Source organism: Triturus cristatus, chromosome 1_2 (assembly GCF_964204655.1).
Source record: "Triturus cristatus chromosome 1_2, aTriCri1.1, whole genome shotgun sequence".
Taxonomy (NCBI): Eukaryota; Metazoa; Chordata; class Amphibia; order Caudata; family Salamandridae; genus Triturus; species Triturus cristatus.
In genome coordinates, this window is record NC_140580.1 from 112367688 (window position 1) to 112387334 (window position 19647).

Here is a 19647-nt window from a genome sequence, read left to right on the forward strand (position 1 = left end):
ATGCCTCCTTGCTGGTTTTTGTTGTTTGACCATGTGGTTGGTGGCCATTTTGTGTAGCCAGCCAGTGTAGTTTTGCCACAGGCTGGCATGTGTTCTTTGTTGTGGGCCATGCCTCCTTGCTGGTTGTTGTTGTTTGAACATGTGGTCAGTGGCCATTTTGTGCAGCCATCCTTTTTTCCATTTTTCAAAGAGAGATTGATGGGAGAAGGCTATGCCTTTTTGTATTTGTTCATTTTGTACTTTCCCTGATATCAGTTTAATATTTTGCTTGAGGGTCATTGTGTAATATTATATATTTGTCTATTTATTAACAGTTATATATTACATGCTTTTTGCACTTTTCACCTGCATCCCCATGCCTCCCAATGGGTTTCTCATAGTCCCCTAGTACACCAGCAATTTTTTTTTTTTTTCATTTTTAATTTTACAATTTAAATTGTTTCTTTATATTTTCATTCTTTTCTTTTCTTTCTTTTTTCTGTACATTTTAAAAAAAAGTATTTTCTTTTTAGGTTCGTTCACTATCCAACCACTACCTACCTGTCATAGGCTAACAGCCACACAATAGCATCATTTTTTTAAGGAATATTCCATTTTCCTCTAGGCATCCTGCCTGCCATAGGTGCACAACACACACCAGCATTCACTTTTTAAGAATTATTTCATTTCCCCCGCATCTCCCTGACTGCCACAGGTTTCTCTCTTAGAAGCATGCATTGCACTCAGTGCAAACCGTTAAATTGTTATTCTGATTGGAAATTAAATATTAGGTTCTGATTGTGTGGTTTGTCTTCAAAATGCACTGTTGATATTAATTATTTAGGATAGTAATGATATCTTAAGTACCACACTAAATTATATTGTCTGTACTAATTCAAACTGCAACAATATCACGTTTAACTTAATGTTTTTCTTGCTTGTTTGCTTTTATGTGCACCAGAGACATCTCTCAAAGTACTGCCAGAAAATCACAAGTCTTTCAGTCTCTTCTGCATGTGCACCTAAGATCCACTGCTAACTGACAGCTTCAACAAGGCCCCAAAGAAAGGTGCTACCAAGAAAGTGGCCAGTGGGGAAAATAAGAAGTGGCTTTCCATTAGTGGCATGCCAACCACAACCTTTTTCGGGAGACGTGTGCATGCCTGACAGTCCTCCATGGAGAAACCTGAGAGCAGCACTCCTGTATCAACAGCACCACGCAGCCTAAGCCCAAGCCCATGTCTTTCAGTGAGACAGACACTGCAATCATATCAACGCCGAAGAGCAGTGACATTGAATTGTATTTGTCTCATCCTCAAAGTAGTACCCGTTAATTTCCGGAAAGTGGACAACAACTACAACCAGCAATTGATCTTACTGAAGTAAGAGCAAAACAGGAGATTGAGCCTCCTGCTGAGCAAGAACCTCCTCTTTTACAACCATTTGCTTCCAGATCTCTGCTAAGAAAAAGGAAGGGTACTTCACCATCTTCTTTAAGCCCCTTTTCTGATGATTTGGATTCAGATTGGACCCCGGTTGAGTTGGAGACATGCCAGGAGAAGCTCAGGAAAAGGAAAGTTCCTGAAAGCTTTACAATTATGGAAGAGGGTGAGGATGACGACAAGCCACTCATTGTGGAAGCAGGTATAGAGGAGACTGACATTACCTCTCCCATTCAACCTGCTCCAAGGGATGTTTCACTACCACACCCACCTGCACCCGCTCCCATATTTGCAAGGCCCATGCCGAGACCTGCATCCTCCACTGGCTCTGTAGAATTGCACACTGCAGAGAGCCAACCATCAACACTCCCACCTACCTCCAGTTCTTCGGACATTATCAATGGTACAAGTGGTTCACAGAATAGGTACTCCTCCCCAGTTTAGAACTTCTTTAGGGTTAGCAATCAGGAGGACAACATCGCAATATACTCTATTTGCAATGCAGTGTTTGTCGAGTTAAATTTGGTACAAATTATGGAACTGGAGGCCAAGCAAGCCATTTGAAAAAGCATGACACACTCTGCTGGGAGGCATACCTTAATAAACTTTCTGCACATGGTGGTGGTCAAGGTGATGTGGGAGGGGTATTGGCTCCTGAACCTCTAATCAGAGTTGGAGTTGTAGGTGGTTATGAAGAAGAACAGAGTGACATCTTTCTGTAAAGCAGCCCTGTCCCCAGCAGGGAACCAGTATCACCCACCACATTATCAGCAACCTCGCAGTGGCACAAGAGTCTGATGGAGACAACACAGCATACAGTAGTGACTGCCCCAATATGTGCATTGAGTCTGCCACTTCCTGGTCCTCTCCAGACGTTTTCTGCCTCAGTGGCACCACCAACCAAAAACAAATCTAGGCTACTATTACAAGCCTGTTTAGGCGGGAGGGGCCCTTCAACCACAATCACCCAATGACACATTTTTGCAATGGCAAACTGGCTAAAATGTTAGTGCTGGACCTCCTCCCTTTTCTTTTGTGGAAGAAGTGGGTTTTTAGTGTTTGTGGCAGATATCAGCCCAAAATGGAAGGTTCCTGACAGGACCTACTTTGCCGGAGTGACTGTTCCGGCACTCCATCACAATGTGCTGGAATTGGTTGGACAAGCTTTGCAGCAGAGTGCTATTCAGACTATCCACCTGGCGACAGACATGTGGACCAGTTGTCAAGCCACTGAATACATGTGTATTACTGCACACTAAATCTCTTTTGTGTGAGTTAGGAAACAGCTATCTACAGATCTCAGCGCTAAAGAAACTTTGAAGGGTGTTCGGCGGAATACAGCAGTAGCCATGCTTGCCATGAGAAATCCCATATAGCTGCAAACATCTTGAAAGACTGTAACAGCAAGGTGTTGAATGGCTGCGACCCAGAGGTTTCAGAATTGGATTTGTTGCCACAGATAATTGCAGTAATATAGATAAGGTTATGGTGGCTATTTCTGGGTCCTGTGTTTGGTCCATTGCATCAACACTATTGTGCACGATTTTGTAAAAAAAGAAGGCCTAGTCAGCAAATTACTGAACATCTGTAGAAGAATCTAGATGCATTTCAGTTATTCTTTTAGAAGCCCGTAAGTGGTTGAGGAACATTCAGAGTGCTAGGAGTACCACTTATAGCTCTCATACAGTAATGCCAAAGTGTTGGAACGCAGCATATTACATGTTACAACATCTGTTTGAACAGTACAAACTGATCAATGTGTATGTCATGCAAAGAGCAGGGGATGTAACTAAACGTATGACCATTGTGGTGGACAAATGGAAACTAGTCAAATGCTTGACAGAAATGCTACTTCCTTTTGAGGTTTTTATATGGGAAGGCAGCAAGTTGGACAATACAATGGGCCAAGCTATCCCGTTGTTGTATCTGCTACAGGAGAAGGTAAAAAACACGTCTGACAGTTTCACAGCTGTGGGCGATGCAAATTGCGATGTGTATACCTTTATTCAGAGCTTAATCCTTTGTTGCCAGAGAATACAAGGCTGCAAAGAGACATCATATCATCCAAAGAGTACATCTATGATACAACACTGGAACCATGTCACATAAAAATACTGGTCACTTTCATTCTATTTTCATAAGGGGATGTTTCAGAACAAAAGGAGCGGATTGTTGAGTGAGCCAGAGTCCTGGAAGAGGAACAGCTGGAACATAAAGTCTCACTCATGGAAAGAAGTTCTGAGGTGTCACCTTTAAATTCTTGACAGGGCAGTCCTGTTGACTCACAGCAGTCAACACCGGCAACAAGAACACCGCATGCAACAAAACCAACAGGAACACAAGAATCGGCCACGACCTCTGCATTGATGTGATATCAAAAGGCAGGGCGTAAGATCAGTGCAAAGGTGAAGGCAAAACAGGTCGTACAAGTGGTAGCACCAATGACCATTGAGAGGATGTTCAATGAGTATCTGGATGACCCAAGAGAGGTCTATGTGGATCAAAACCCATTGGTGTATTGGTATGCGAAGATGAACCAATGGCCACAGTTCAGCATGCTGGCAATAAAGTATCTGGCCTGTCCGGTAGCTAGGGTATCTGCTGAGCATGTGTTCAGTGCAGCTGGTGCAGTCGTCACAGTGAGAAGGACCAGTCTCTCACCTCAAAACTTGGAGAGATTGACCCTGATTAAGATGAACTAACATTTGATACCACTGAATTACACCATTCCTGAAACACCACAGGAGGAGGAGGAGGGTGATTAGTCAGACTCAGATCAACGTGTGCTAGCTGACCAACTTCTGGGTGAACCACCTGAGTTTGAGGATGAACTCTACTTCCCTGACTGAGCAGGCCACTGTAGGACTTGGCCTATTTGGCTAAAGTTCCCTAAACTTATTGCTTTCCCCCTAGACCATTTTCCTGACATAGAGATGCTAATTTAGATGCTTGGGGTACTTTGCCACTGCTGATCAGTGTCAAAGTACAAGTGTCCCCTATGCAAAATGTAATGGTGATTGGTTGGCCATGATTGGTATGTTTGCCTTACTAGTAAAAGTCCCTAGTGATATGCACTGTGTGTGCAAGGGCTAGTAATGCAAAGGCGCGCAGAGAAGGGAACTCAGGCCTACAGTGTAGGGCCTGCGCACAGAATGCTAAGTTAGCATGTTGTCCTGACAAGTGCAATCACTTGTCAGGCCTGACTTTCCCTTTAGCATACACAGTGGGCACCCCTGTGGTAGGTCCCAGGAAACCCCTGGGCAGGGTGCAGTGTAATTAAAAGGCAGAACATATGCTGAGGTGTGTGCTATGTTCTGACAGTGAAAAACTCTCCATATAGTTTTTCACTACTGAAAGGCCATCCTGCCCATAGGACAGAATGGGGGAGGCTGGTTGTTGTGTTCTTTAGCCGAGTTTCCTGTCAGTTGATAATGGAGAGGTGAAGTTTAGTATGTATGAACTCACAGTGTCATAACACATCTTTCTGAGAAGGTGGTTTTGTCACTGTGTGTTCATAAACCCCTCTTTCAGAAAGTGGCTGAGTTGTGTGCTTTAAGCATTTCTGTGTGTCTCTGTTAAATGTGGATTGACTGTCTGGATCTGTGAGGTGAGAGCAGCTGGGAGAGGTCTTGACCCAGGGAGGGGCTGAGATGGCACGAGGCTACCCTGCATCTGGAGAGTAGGGGGAGGAGAAGCCTGTGAGGTGAAAAGGCCTGGGCTGGTGCTATAAACCAATTGACCCATCTCCTGATGAGTTATTAAGGATCCAGACCACCAGTATCAAAGGGAGAGAGGTGACACTGGGAGGGAGACACCCAGAACTGATTTAGGGAGGGGTCAGGGACCCCTGAGCACATACGAACTTCAAAGACATTAAGGGGTATAACTACTAGGAGAGTTGAAACCCCTGAACGTGGGAATGAAACAGATATGGATTGTGGGCCCGATTCACAGAAGTAATCTGAGACAAAATCCTAAACTTAATACTTTTGGTATTCACAGAATGCATTTAGTAGTAGTAAAGTTAGGATTTTGTCTTAAGTCTGTCTTAAGTCTGTCTTAAGTCTGTCCTAAGTTTGTCTTAAGTTTGTCTTAAGTCTGTCTTAAGTCAAACTCAAGACAAAATCCTAACTTTACTACTACTAAATGCCTTCTGAGAATACCAAAAGTAGTAAGTTTAGGATTTTGTCTCAGATTAGTTCTGTGAATCGCCCCTGAGACTGGAAAGGCTTGGACCCATTCTGTGTTCAAGAGGAACCTCTGCTAAAGAAGGAGCAAATGAAGAAACTGCTGTGGAAAGACCAATCCTTGCTTCGTGATCTTGGACTGGTCTGCAGTTTGCTGTTGTAACTAAGGGAGAGGCTGTTGGGACTGTGCTTAGAGGCGCTGGGTCCCCCTGCTTTAAGAAGACTGTGCTTTGTGCTGTGTCTTGTAACACCAAGGGCCCGAAGTGAGCTGGCTCCCTGTTTGGAAATACAGGATCATAAAAGTTTCCGGAGAAGCCCTAAGCAACACGGTGTACGCGTGCCTTTGCAGCTTGAGACCCTCAGAAGTTGTGCCTTGTGATCTTGGGCACACAGAAGTAAGCTAAGTCTCAGACGTGCTGGATGTGTGTCGTGGTGCAGGCCAAGGTGTTGGTGAGAAGCGCCTGGTCGTGGTGTGCACGGGGAGATGAGGTGAGGCTCAGATGCGCAGTGTGCTTGTCGTGGTACAGCCCGGGTGTTGGTGAAGAACGCCTGGGCCTCGTGTGCACCGAACGGAAGAAGCGAGACTCAGACGCGCTGGGTGTGTATCATGGTGCAGCCAAGTGCGTGTCATGGAGCAGACAGGGCATTGGTGAAGGGCACCTGGACATCGTGTACACCAGGAGAAGAGGAGAGAACGGGACGCGCAGGGTGCATGTCGAGGTGCAAACGAGGAGTTGGTGAAGAGTGCCTGATCGTTGTGAGCACCAGAGAAGAGGTGAGTCTCGGACGCGCGGTGTGCGTGTCGAAGTGCAACCTGAGGCGCTGGCGAGGAGTGCCTGGGTAGGGTGTGCACTGAATTGCAGTAAAGTCTCCACAGTTCTGAGGGCAGCTCTCAGTGTTGACTGAGAACGCCGGAAGGAGGGCTAAGTCATTGGCCCTCGAAGTAAGCCAGCAACGGCCTGGACCGGCAGCCCCTGAGCAGCCGAGCCGCCAGCCCGAGCCAGCTGCAACCTGTGACGGAGTTCTGGATCAAAGCCTAAGTCGCTGACGTTGGGGAGGAGAGTGGGGTCGCGCCCCCCCAGGTAACATGGATCAATACCTGGGGTGGGGTGCAGGCCCGGAGGGACACTCTCTCGGCCTCCCGCTTCAGTCAGCTGCACAAGCCGTTGCTTCGGCTCGGATCCCAGCCCGTGCTGACCCAAGGAGGGGCAGTACTGGGGCCAGAGTGGGAAGCAGTACTTTTGTGTCATCATTTGATCCATAACGGGGGCATAACGGGGGCACTGTTAACGGAGCACGTAAAACTGCCGTATTACACTTTGCATTATTGCTGCTAACGAACTATCGAACTGTCGTATGACGCCTGACCTAATTTGAGCCTGACGAATTACATGGCTGGTGCGCTACGCACTGCATTATTTTTCCCTTGCATACTATCTGATTGTAATGTGGCGCGTTTCATTATCTCTTCAGTGTACAGTATCTGATCATAACGTGGCGCAGTGTATTATTCCTTCATTGCACCGTACAGGATTGTAGCATGATGCATTGCTTTGTTTCTTCCTGGTACAGGGCATGCTGGTGGTGATACGCATTGCATTATTCCTTCAATTGCAAAGTACATGACTGTGGCGCTACGTAGGGCATTGTTTCTCTGTTGCACAGTATAAGAGAATATTGTTACACATTGTAGTATTTGTTTCCTTTTGCAACGTGTGTGATTCTAGCAATATGACTTTCCTAACCTTTTGGAAACGGTTAGAAGTGACCTTAACTGTTGGCTAGAAGTGGTGGTTGGGATTAGAACCTACCAACCCACCTTAAAGAATACTACCTATTCTTATATGTTGATTTTGTATCTTGTGGTCGTATTGTATATTTGCTTATATAAAGATTATACTCATTTTATCAAAACTCGTGTGGAGTCTATTTGTGGTAACATCATGGGGTTACGGTGAGCATGGTTGCACTTACTGAACACTCGTCCCTTGGAGATAAGCCTGGCTGCTCGTGCCAAGCTACTAAGGGGGTGAGCAGGGCTATCTCAGACGGTGTCCTTACTCAGCCTAACGTTGAAGCGAGGAGTCGGGGATGCCCGCCTCCAGCATTTGGTGGCGGCAGTAAGCGATAAGGACCCCCACTTCCAACAGCCACCATAGAAATTTGCTTTGCAAAAAAAAAAATTAAATAGCTAGGGGAACATTATATTATTTATTTTGTTTCAGCCCCACTGTTTTAGGGACATGTATGGACAGATTGAAGTTGAACCAGTGTGCAGTGAAGAAGCCTCCCTCCATTCCCTTGAAGGATATTGAAGAGACAATACCTGCCTCCTTCCTGTGCCTAATCGTTTTTCATCCCGTAGCAGGACTGCCCCAGAACATTCAATTCATAAAGACAGCCCCAATGTGTGCTGAATGCATCAAAGAGGATCAACAATTGTGTACCACCGTACAGGTAAATAATATATTCCACCAATGAGTGATTGTGAGTGATGATTTATGTAGTAGCAGACAGTGAGGGAGGGGGTCCAACTATAATGTGGGGGCTACATTGTGATGATTTGCAATATTTGTGACATAATGGGCAAACATTTCTCCTGAGGGTGATTAGCTCTTCCCCTTTCACACTAAGCGAGATTTGCTTGCCGGGTGCACTCTGTTTTTGTTGTTGTTCTGATAACTGGTTCACAAATTAACATTCAAAGACCTTCTACACTGTTTAAACACAAATCTACACAGAAATTGCTCAGTGTTTCTCTTCATGTTCATCAACAGCAGTGCACTACGGGTCGATCATTCTTATTTGGTTTAGGTGTCGGAATGGAGTTGGACTGCAGTGTTGTTCCTACTGATCCGTAGGATCTTCGCATTGTTTGGACAACATAAACTAGGGGCTTGCTGTCAAGACTGATTCTGGACGCCCCCACAGGATATATTGGCCCATAGACCAGCTAGCTCACAGTGCCAACGTAAGCCCCCCTGACCTACCAGGGAGAAAAACACTGTCCCCTCAAGGATTGTGGAAACAGTACAGAACCTTTTGCGTACTCATTTATTCTCAGAGAAATATGCAGAGAATACACAGCGTGAAGTTTTCAATATGTTTTATTGAACCAAAGTTATTCTTGCATAAAATACGTGTGCTGCAATGATCAATAGACAGAAGCAGATATGTAATTACAAGCACCAAAAGTGTGAAGCGTAGATATAGTTCTTCCATGGGGCTGTAACAGTATATATATATGCTGGCACATAAAACAAGGCAGTAATCAAGCGTACTCCTATGATGCAAACCCTACTCTAAGTGTATCTAGTGTGTATGTTGGTGTAAATCCAAGAATCCCCCCAAGGGATGATCCAACCCCATTAACTGAGGTGATAGAATGAAGGACCGCTTCTTGGTCACGAACTGGACACCCCTCATGAGATGTCAGACCGCTGCGTGGTGATTTCTCAGCATGCAAGGACCTCGGTATCAGTGGAATGCCTCCCCTGCTAATCTATTGGGAGGTTCATATTTTATAATAAAAAGCAGCCATTCGATGTGCGTATAGATTAGCAATGCTATAGATATGAACACAGCCCTGTCACTCCATGGATGAAGATAGTAATGATATTTGTACATGATGCTCAGGGCATTTTGTTAATGTGCGGAGCTAGATGTGTAAATAAGTTTAGCTTCAGGGAAACTAACCCAACATTGTCGTGCACGCAAATATGTGCAAAAGGTCACAGCTGAAAATGTTATTTGTAAGGACAATATAAGAAATAAGCTGCTTCCTTACCTGGGCCTACATCTGGAATATAACACCCACTCATACTAAGGATCGATATCTAAAAAGCTATCTAAAATTCCAGCAGACAATTTAAAAAACATTAAAAACTACTCTTAAAAGCATCTAAAAATGGGCTTCCCTTTAAAATATTTATTGAAAAGCCTTTAAGACATTTATGTCGTTTGAAATCCCAAGCACTCAGAAAGCCATGGTGCCTAGAAGAACACAAGCTGTTTTGGTTCATTTTGTTTAAAAAGAGGTCAAATTTGTCCCACACTGACAGGGCCAATTGTTTGTATGTGCCGAGTGGTAGATGTAATATTACTGTTGCCCACATCAGCAGACGTTCCCAGAGTTGCACCTCGTAGCATGTTTATGGAGCAAAGGTGATTCCATCCAGTTCCCACAGCAGCCACTGAGGGAGGCGTTGTATCCCATAAGTTCTCTGCAGGGCCGTTGTTCACATCACTAGAAGCTGAATCATCCCAGTGTGGCTTTAAGAATGCATTCATTAATAATGGAATACTCTAAGGGACATCAATACACATGGGCTTTTCAGTGGTCCATCAGCACTTCAGTGTTAGGTGGAGCAACCAGTTCTGATCTGAAACATATATACAGGATGCATTCGTGGCTGCAAAGCAGACAGAAGACAGGTTGTATGCAGTCAAGCCCGACAGGCCTGAACGATAAGAACCAATGCTCATTTAGTTATTGAAGCCGAGGTGTGCAGAAGCAGTGTACCAGGTGCTCATGGCAACGCAGCACTAGCAGTGCTGTCTCCATTCTGATTTGAACTTGGACGTCCATTGTGGAGCAGATGAAATAAAATCATGATTCCTACCACAAGTAGCAGGACAAGCAGAAGCCCTCCAAAAACGCTCCCCAACATGTAGTGTATGAAAGATGGTATAACTTCTAAAATCGCCTGAAAGGTGCTAACCAAACCAGATCTGACACATTTAAAGAAGTGCATTACTCGTTTCGTATCAGACATGTTAAAGATATGATGGACCAGCTCCTCAAAATGCAGTGGGAAGTTAGTGTGGAGTATTGTCTATATCTCAGACGAGGACCTTGCAACCTGGAGCTCAAACGTTTCTTTGTCTAAAGTTCAGACCACATCTTTCTACAAGAGCATGGCTTTCAGTTTGCTTAGGGAATTAAATATTATGTTCTAAACATTTATCAAAGGCCATAATGCTGCCTCACTTACTGTGCGGGCATGTGGAAACAGTGCTTGTGTACAACAAGTCACTATGGAATTAACCGTAACTAGATAAGCGATACCTGGTTCCATTCCACAGCAACCTAGATCATTCAGCATCAAATAGCTATCATTCAAGAGCAGCCTGAACACAAGATGAATAACTGCAGCTGGGGAACCCTTCAGATAACAAGGCAAATTCGCTACTGAAGCATTGCATTGCCCCGTGAGGAGATATGTCCTTGAAACTAAAGATCCACTTAAAGCATCTTCACAGTCAGAACCCCTAAGAAATACTTCTGTGTCCCCATTCCTGCATCTTAACCTGAACAGTAATTCCCAATGCTCGTGCACATATCCTTCATATCTGCCTACCTGTTGGTATTGGAGACAATATTGGAATTTGAAAGTCGTGACCGGTAGGGTGATGTAACCATGAATTATCCAGTCAGTGGAAGGTGTTTCAGCCATGGTGAGAGGTAATTGATCTAATTTTTTGAATGTGCAATATTGTATATTTCGCATCCCTGCATGCTATTACTATTTGTCTTTCCATTAGCTCATGTGCTGAAAACAGATTTGTACTGTTGATGTAACGCCATGGCACATGGCCAGAACATAACGTTTGTAACATCCAGCTCAGTATTACTATTGATCGTTATTGTGACTGTCCATGTTGCAATATAGACATGTCTTATGTCATTTGCGGGAGACACTATGTTGCCCAGTGAATAAACTCTGGATGATAATGTGGTCATACCGTTGTCAACCACAGCCAAAGTCCTTTCAAAGTTAACCCTATCAATGATGCACAATCTCTCAGCAGCTTCCTGTTGAGAAATCTTCCATAGCTCATTGTATATTCTTTACAAAAATCCTTTTTGGCATGGATTCTGGGGGCCGAATAAAGAATTTCTGAGATCCATATCATCAGAAAGAAGGGACAAGTGTTGTTTCACCTGGGAGAGTGTTGAAATTTGAAGTCAATCTAGGCATAACTTTCCAACACTATATGACGTTACCACCCTGTTCTGTCTGTACATATTGCTGATCAGGCATATTGATCCTAAACCCTTCGGTGTTACCCAGGAATTTAGATTGACACCCATTTGTGTCCACAAGCCAAACTAACCAACCATTCAAATTGGGGGTCTAATAAATTGAGAGAACCATTACGTATCATGGTATCTAGTGTACCCTTACTGAAGTGTGTAAAATGCTGCCAATTCTCAAAGCATGAGAATGCGAGAAAGAGGTGCCGATCACGATCCGGTAAAAAATGTCCCCGTACGACCCGTATCGGGTCTTTTTACCGTACGAATCGTACAAGTGCCGTACGAACTGGCAATCACGATTCGCATGGTAAAAAGTCCATACGAACCGCACTGGGAATCATTCCCCACACGTCCTCGGGTCAGAAAATGTGTCCGACACGTCCTCGGATGAATTACCTTACAAACGTGAAAAGCCAAGTCCGACCGAGGAATCACGATCCATCCCGTGCGTCCGAGCTTACAACCGTATGGAAAAAACACCGTCCGCACCGAACTCCTATAGCAACCATGGAGACATGTGCCCGCATACGCGCCCAACACTCCCCCCAGCCCCCGTACGTCCGACACGTACCCCCCGTGTATGTATACCCCCACCCGTCTAGGTACACCCCAGTACGTTCCAGTCGTACCCCCACCCCAGTACGTGTCATACCCCCGTGTACCTACACCCCAGTACGTTCCAGTCGTACCCCCACCCCAGTACGTGTCGTACCACCGTCTATGTACACCCCAGTACGTTCGAGCCCCACCCCCATGAAGTACTGGGTAATTTAGACCCAGCGGTGCAGGGGCACACACCCTATGACTTCTGGGTTCACCCTGTTCCGGACCTACAGAAACACAGAGTCTTCTGGGTGAAGTCAAAGATTCGTTTATTGGCTGCAGACCAATGACAGGTATCCTAGAAGTACAACAGCGTGTATGTTCTCAGGAGACTGCTGAAAATCATAGGAACGGACTTCTCCTTAAGTACAAAATATCATGCTCCAGGCACACATTCCTTGGTTTACGATATGGTCATATAAAGGCATATATTACAAACGAAAAAGCAGAGTCATGATGACCATCCCACATTCCAGTTCGGCCAGCCCACAATGATTTACACAGTAAGGTTCAGATCCCACGTTTGAAGTAAATAGACCCCCCAATAAACATGAGCATCTCCTGTTTTGGGAAACAAGTCATAAAGCAGGAACAAGCAGGTGTGAAAGAGATTAGCCGGGGGATTGTGTAGAATGAAAGGATTTTATGACGGGTCAAACCCTGATGCTAATCACAGGTGGACGGAGGAAGGGGAGCTCGTGAGACCGGTTTGACCCGGGGCAGCAGAGCCAGCTGCCCAGGTCACAGAGAAGTCAGAGGGAAAGCCCATGTACTGTGAGGCCCGTATTAACTCCATCATAGCCTATGTGAGGGCAATGACAAGATGGCCACTGCTTCCAAAATGGAACCCGCGTAGTGCAGCAGAATAACGTGTACACAGTGCATTCATAGCTAGAACGATATATAAAGCACTCGTACATGCCGCATTTACCATTTGCGGTTCGCTAATACCAAGATAGACAGGGGTAGGGCCCTGTCCCCTACGCGGTCCCGAATATTAAAGTACGACAGACCCTCCTTTTGCCCTTACATAGGCAATCACTATACTCATCTTAATCCGAGTCTAGGTCAATGTTCACGAAGTCATGGAGATGTTGCTGTAGCATCATCCTATTACTTAGCTCGTCCCTCGATACAGGTTTCCTTACACATAAGGTAGCACAGAGACCACATATCGCGGGAGCACACTGTATACACAGGCAGAACAGGAAAAGAATGGCTAAGATCATTCCAATGACCATCAGAACTTTCCAACCCCAGGCAGATATCAATTCCCAGAACCACCCCACCAGTGACCAATCTCCCTTATCCACGTGTATGGCTTCAGATATTTTATGGAGTTTGGAGATGGCTTGATACACTGTTGGAGCATTATCTGGTATGAAAATGCAGCAACTGGATTGGATGACCTTGCATACCCCACCGCGGTCTGCAAGAATAACGTCTAGAACCATGCGGTTCTGCAGAGTCATAAGGCGATCCGCTTGGAGCTCAGCTGTCAGATTACTAAGGGCACCAGCCGTTACATTGACAGTGGATTCAACTACACGAGTCAGCTGTCTCAGGTTCCTACTATTGACCATAGGTCCCCAAAACGGCAGGAAACCCAAGAAGAAGTCTCCTGCTTCCTGACCGGCAGTATCCTCCTTACTAATCACACCTCTCACAACTCTGGTCTTGTGATAGTCAGAGGCAGCAGTAAATGTCGGCGGTAGCAAGTTCGCAATATAACATGTGCCCGAGAAATCAGGGGGCAGCCATGTATATGCTCGGTCATGACAGATGAAATATGTGCCCTTAGCAGCCAAAAACGCAGGGGAAAACTGTGACGGGAAAGTGTACGTTTCAGTACAGTCACTTCTTCCCAGTTGAGCTCTAGGATTCTGACCATTACCCTGTAAGCAGAACCGACCCATGTGGGGTACGACCCAGATTGGAGATGAGATTTTCCGCTGTCTTTCACCCAGACTAATACTATACCCCGTCGCGTTCCATCCTACATAAGGTCTCAACTCTTCTTTGGGAATAGATGAGTATGCATTGATATCCCTACTCATATCGGCAACTCCTTTCATCAAAGCCTTATTATTGGTGATAGGTCTGATGGAACGCGGTTGGCGAGGGGAGTATGTATCTAGAGCATAGAGAAACATGGTTTGGAATGCCCATGACGATCCATTGTAACTGTACGGCAGCACCAGGTAGGGAATACCTTTGTTAATGGTATGGGGCATTAACCCACACACCCAGCAATTGGTCGTATTCATTACCAGTTGGTGCTGGTGCAAGAGCTGGATAAACGAGTTATTTACGAACTCTGATCGTCTGGTCTGTTCGTGCTCAGGCAAAGGGTGAAAAGAGTGAGAGGAGGCAGTAGAAAGAGGTATAGGCTGTTGAGTGGGTTCAATGGGCTTTTGAGCGGAGAAAAACACAAATCCTACAATAAACATCGTTATGCTACACAGCGTAAAAAGGCACAAAAAGACAAAACATTTACTTTTTACAATTCTACACATCCTTGCGTTAAAGTTCATTTCCTCAATCGGTCTCTCCATCTTAAAAAACTCCATCCTCTACTCGGGCCGCTCGCGGTGGATGAGTTTCTTCTGCTGAGGGGCACGCCTGTCAGTCCAGGGAAACGCCCTAGACTAACCAGAACCGTCGACCTAGCGTCTTCGGCCTGTACCCCAAAGTCTTGGCACCGCGACCCTGCGGCAGAACCCGGATGGTGGTTCGAAAAACAAAAATCAAGAAAGTCCTTCAGATGGGAGAGCAAAAATGTCAAAAGGGAAATAATGAGGAAATCTTTATTTGTCCATGGGCCTAGGTCTCAAATTATAGCGGAGACGGCCAGGTGCTGTTTGGTCTCGGAACAAAAGTTCAGGCTCAGTGGTGTCCAGTCGACTTGATGGTGGCACAGCTTCCTGCAGAATATTGTCACTCTCTTGGTCTGAAACTGTGTCTCTTAAGCGTGCGTCACTGAATGGTACAAAGCGAGGTACAATGTCTGTCTCTGAGTCGGCGATACCCTCCTTGACCCACTGGTCATACGGCAGAGGCAAGGGGACTACTTTGCAGTGAGTACCATGAATCCAGTGCTTCTTCCCTTTCACTCGCACTGCTGATCTTGTCGACAGAAGAACAAGAGGCTCGTCGTTGCTCTTGCGCTGGAAGTTTCGGACTAGCACCCACGTACCAGGGTTGATAGGGTGTCCGGGAGGTTCAGAGGCTTGGGGAAGAGTATCATGTACCTGTTGGTGCAAAACACGCAGTTTAACAGTCAAATCATACAGGTAATCGAGCAGTACTGGATGCTCTATTTCGCTAAATTTCGCCGGTCTTGGCACGCCCCATACATTAGCCGGGCGGCCAAAGACGACCTCATAAGGGCTAAGCCCCACTCGTGAGTGTATGGTCATTCTGGTGGACAGGAGTGCTAGAGGCAGAGCGTCAGGCCATTCAAGACCAGTGCTCGCCTGGATTTTAGCCAGCTTGAGCTTTAAGGCTCCATTGTAGCGTTCTACTAATCCAGCTGATTGGGGGTGATTTGCAGCGTGGAACTTCTGCTTTATCCCTAGCCCTTCACATACATTCTTCATCACTTTACCCACAAACTCACTTCCGTTATCACACCACACCATTCTTGGCATCCCTAACCTAGGGAAAAACTCCTTCACAAGGGCTTTGGCTGTGGATAGGGCAGTGTTATCTTTCAGAGGATAAGCCTCAATCCATTTTGAGAAAGCACAGACAACCACCAGTACATATTTCAGGTTGTTGCATCTTTCCATATGAATAAAGTCCAGCTGCAAAACTTCAAATGGACATGATGGGGGTGCAAAGTGACCAGCCGGAGTTGGGGTTCCCCTACCAGGGTTGTACTTCAAGCATACTATGCAATTCTTGACCACGTTCTCTGCACACTTGGGAATCCCAGCATTCTGCCATACTGGAGCCAACAACTTGCATATACCTTTCGTACTAATATGTGCCATTCCATGTGCCATAGTAACCACTGGAAGCACATATGCATCAGGCAACAACCATCGCCTATGTTCTGTCAGATCAATCCAACAACCATTCTCATCCAACTTACCCATACTTTCTCTCCACTTGCTTAACTCTTCCTCTGTGGCTTCAGCTTGAAGCAACTTCACACTCTCTATTGTGTTCTCACACATTCCCACATCATTAACCCATCTTGCGGGACCTGCAACATACATTCTAGTCTTCACATTCTGTGCCGTTTCTCTCGCGGTCTCATCAGCAAACGCATTCCCACGTCCAACATCATCTGTGACTTTCCGGTGCGCACTACATTTCATGATCGCAACTTGCAACGGTAGGGTCAGTGACTCAAGGAGATCATTCACCAACTTGCCATTCTGAATTTTAGCTCCATGCGACGTCAGGAACCCACGCTCTTTCCACAAACGCCCAAAATTATGAGCCACGCCAAAGGCGTACTGGCTATCTGTGTATATGTTCACTCTCATTCCTTCAGACAACACACATGCTCTCGTGAGGGCGATTAATTCTGCTGCTTGGGCCGAATTATGTGGCACTCGTGCAGTTTCCACGACCGTGTGTAAAGTCATGATAGCATAGGCAGCAGTCGTGTCACCATTAGGGAGTTTAAAACAGGACCCATCTACCCATAAAGTGCCATCACACTCAGTCAGGGGAGTATCTTTGAGATCTACTCTCCCTTTCGTTTCTTCTTCTGTTCTGAACAGTCATGTTGCTCAATCTCATCTGAGTCTGCTGGAATAGGCAACAATGTAGCTGGATTCAGCGTATTACATCTTTTTATGTGTATGTGATTAGCTAACAGTGTAAGTTCATAACCTGATAGCCGCGCACTAGTCAAGTGTTGTGTCTTAGTTCTATTTAATAATGTGTCTACAGCGTGTGGAACCATGACAATCAATGTGTTGTCCATTACCAAACCAGCAGATTGTCGGATAGACATCGCTGCAGCAGCTGTCGCTCTCAGACAGCTTGGCAATGCCCTCGCTACAGGGTCCAAGGTGGATGAAAAATATGCGCATGGGCGCGGTCTGTCGCCAAAAGGCTGTGTTAACACTGACAACGCACATCCATCTTTCTCGTGAACATACAATGTAAAAGGCTTACTGTAGTCAGGAGTACCCAACACAGGTGCTGAACATAATGCATTACGCAATTCCACAAAACTTTTCTGGCACTCTTCAGACCATGGGATAGGATTCGGTGTGTCTTTGCATGTTAAGGCTAACAAAGGTTTTGCCAATAAGGAAAAACTAGGGATCCAATGCCTACAGTATGAAGTGATGCCCAAGAAAGCACGCACTTCTCTCTGTGTTTTCGGCACACTCAACTGTGCAATAGCTTGAATTCTTTCTGGGGTCAGTTTCCTTCCCTCCTTCGATAAGAGATGACCTAAGTAGGTCACTTCTTGTCGACAATATTGCAGCTTAGAGAGAGACACTTTGTGATGGAAAGCGGATAAATGGCGCAACAGTGACAATGTGGCTTCTTTACAAATCTTTTCAGTATCCGCAGCGATCAGTAAATCGTCCACGTACTGAATCAGGATAGCGCCACTAGGTAAAACAAGTGCATCAAGCTGCGCTTTCAGAGCCTGACTGTATATGGATGGACTCTCACAGTAGCCCTGGGGAGCGCGTTTGAAGCGGAAGCTTCGGCCTCTCAGACTAAAACCAAAAATATCTCTGCTCTCTTCTGCAATTGGGATACTAAAGAAAGCATTCTTTAAATCGATCACTGAAAACCATGCAGCAGAGGCTGGAATCATCGTTAACAAGGCAGTTATATCAGGGACAACCGGAAACTGTGGCACAACAATCTTATTAACCTCTCTGAGATCAATCACAAATCTGTAAACAGGTGGCTGTGAAGGGTCCGTTCGTTTTAAGACAGGTAAAATCGGACTATTGCAAACGTTGCCTCTTGTCTCTTCGATCACACCCTTATTAATCAAGTCGCTGACAATGTCTAACAATGCTTTCTGCCCTTCATTAGAGATCTTGTACTGGGGAATACGTGGCAGTCTGACATTAGCCTTTAGAGTCACCACATATGGCGGTATCTCCAAGAGGCCCACATCATTGGGACCAGTAGCCCAAAGGGCATCCGGAAGGGATGACAATTCAGGTGGCATCGTGTTTTTAGACAAGTACATTGGGGAAATCACTTTCTTACCTAATGTAAGTTGTACTCCTGAAGGAGAACAATACAGTGTAGCGTGCAATCTTTTCAACAAATCTAATCCCAGCAAATTCTCACCACAACCTGTTGTCAGAATCAGGGGTGCTTTCAGCTCGCAAGGTCCAACAGAAAGTGACATGGGACTGGAAATCGGGTTCCTAACCGGGGCGCCAGAAAAACCTACTGAAACATTTATATCGCCAGACAAAGGTGCGCCAGGGAGTTTTGAATGCATGATTGAACTCTTTGCAGCACCAGTGTCTAGCAGAAAAGGCTCCGTTACATTTGCTGTAGTCACCTCAACATACGGTCCACTCTGATCCACTGGCACTGAAACAACTCCCTCTCTCTGTCTATGGCTGTCCTAGTAATCATTATTCTCTGCATCACCGTCTTCTGCATAATAATCATTATTATAATACTGTGCCGTATTACTAGTCGCGTTAGCTTGCTGATCAAAGCTATTGATGGTACTTTGAGGCGGCAGAGGACGCGCGTTCTGGGGAACACTTCCACGCCCTCGGCCTCTAGGAACTTGCTGACCACCCCTACCTCTTGCGCCATACATATTACCGTTCCGCTGCATTAATTTAGGGCAACTGTATTTAAAATGACCTTCCTCTTTGCAGTATGAACATTGGTTGGGACCTACAGGGACACGTGGTTGGTAATACCCGTTCATTTGCTGATTTGTCTGAAACTGTTGGGGTTGGTGATAGACACCTTGGGGTTGCCTATAATTATTACCACCTCCACGTGGCGGATAGGCCTGCTGTAAAAGGACCTTTGTCTTTAGTTCCTTCGTTTTCTTCTCCGTTCTATCTTTCTCGTCTTTATCTCTATTTTCATAATACTGTGCAGTAGCCAGTATTTGCGCTGAAGAAGAAACAGCCCAAGAACTTTCTGAATCTTTTAACTTTTTACACAGGTCAGTAAGTAAATTCTGCACGAACTTATCCACAAACAGCCGTTGGCCACCCTCAGTACTCATATCCTGCCCACTGTGATCAATAAACGTTTCTTCAAACCTAGTAAAGAAGTCTGACACTGTCTCATCTTTCTTCTGCTTGCATGCAGATAACTTATCCCAATTTACGCGCATCGCAGGCATTATTGTCTTCATATACGTGATGATTCTACCAGGCAATTCAGCTACTAAAGGTTCTGGTTTCGCACCACCAGTTTG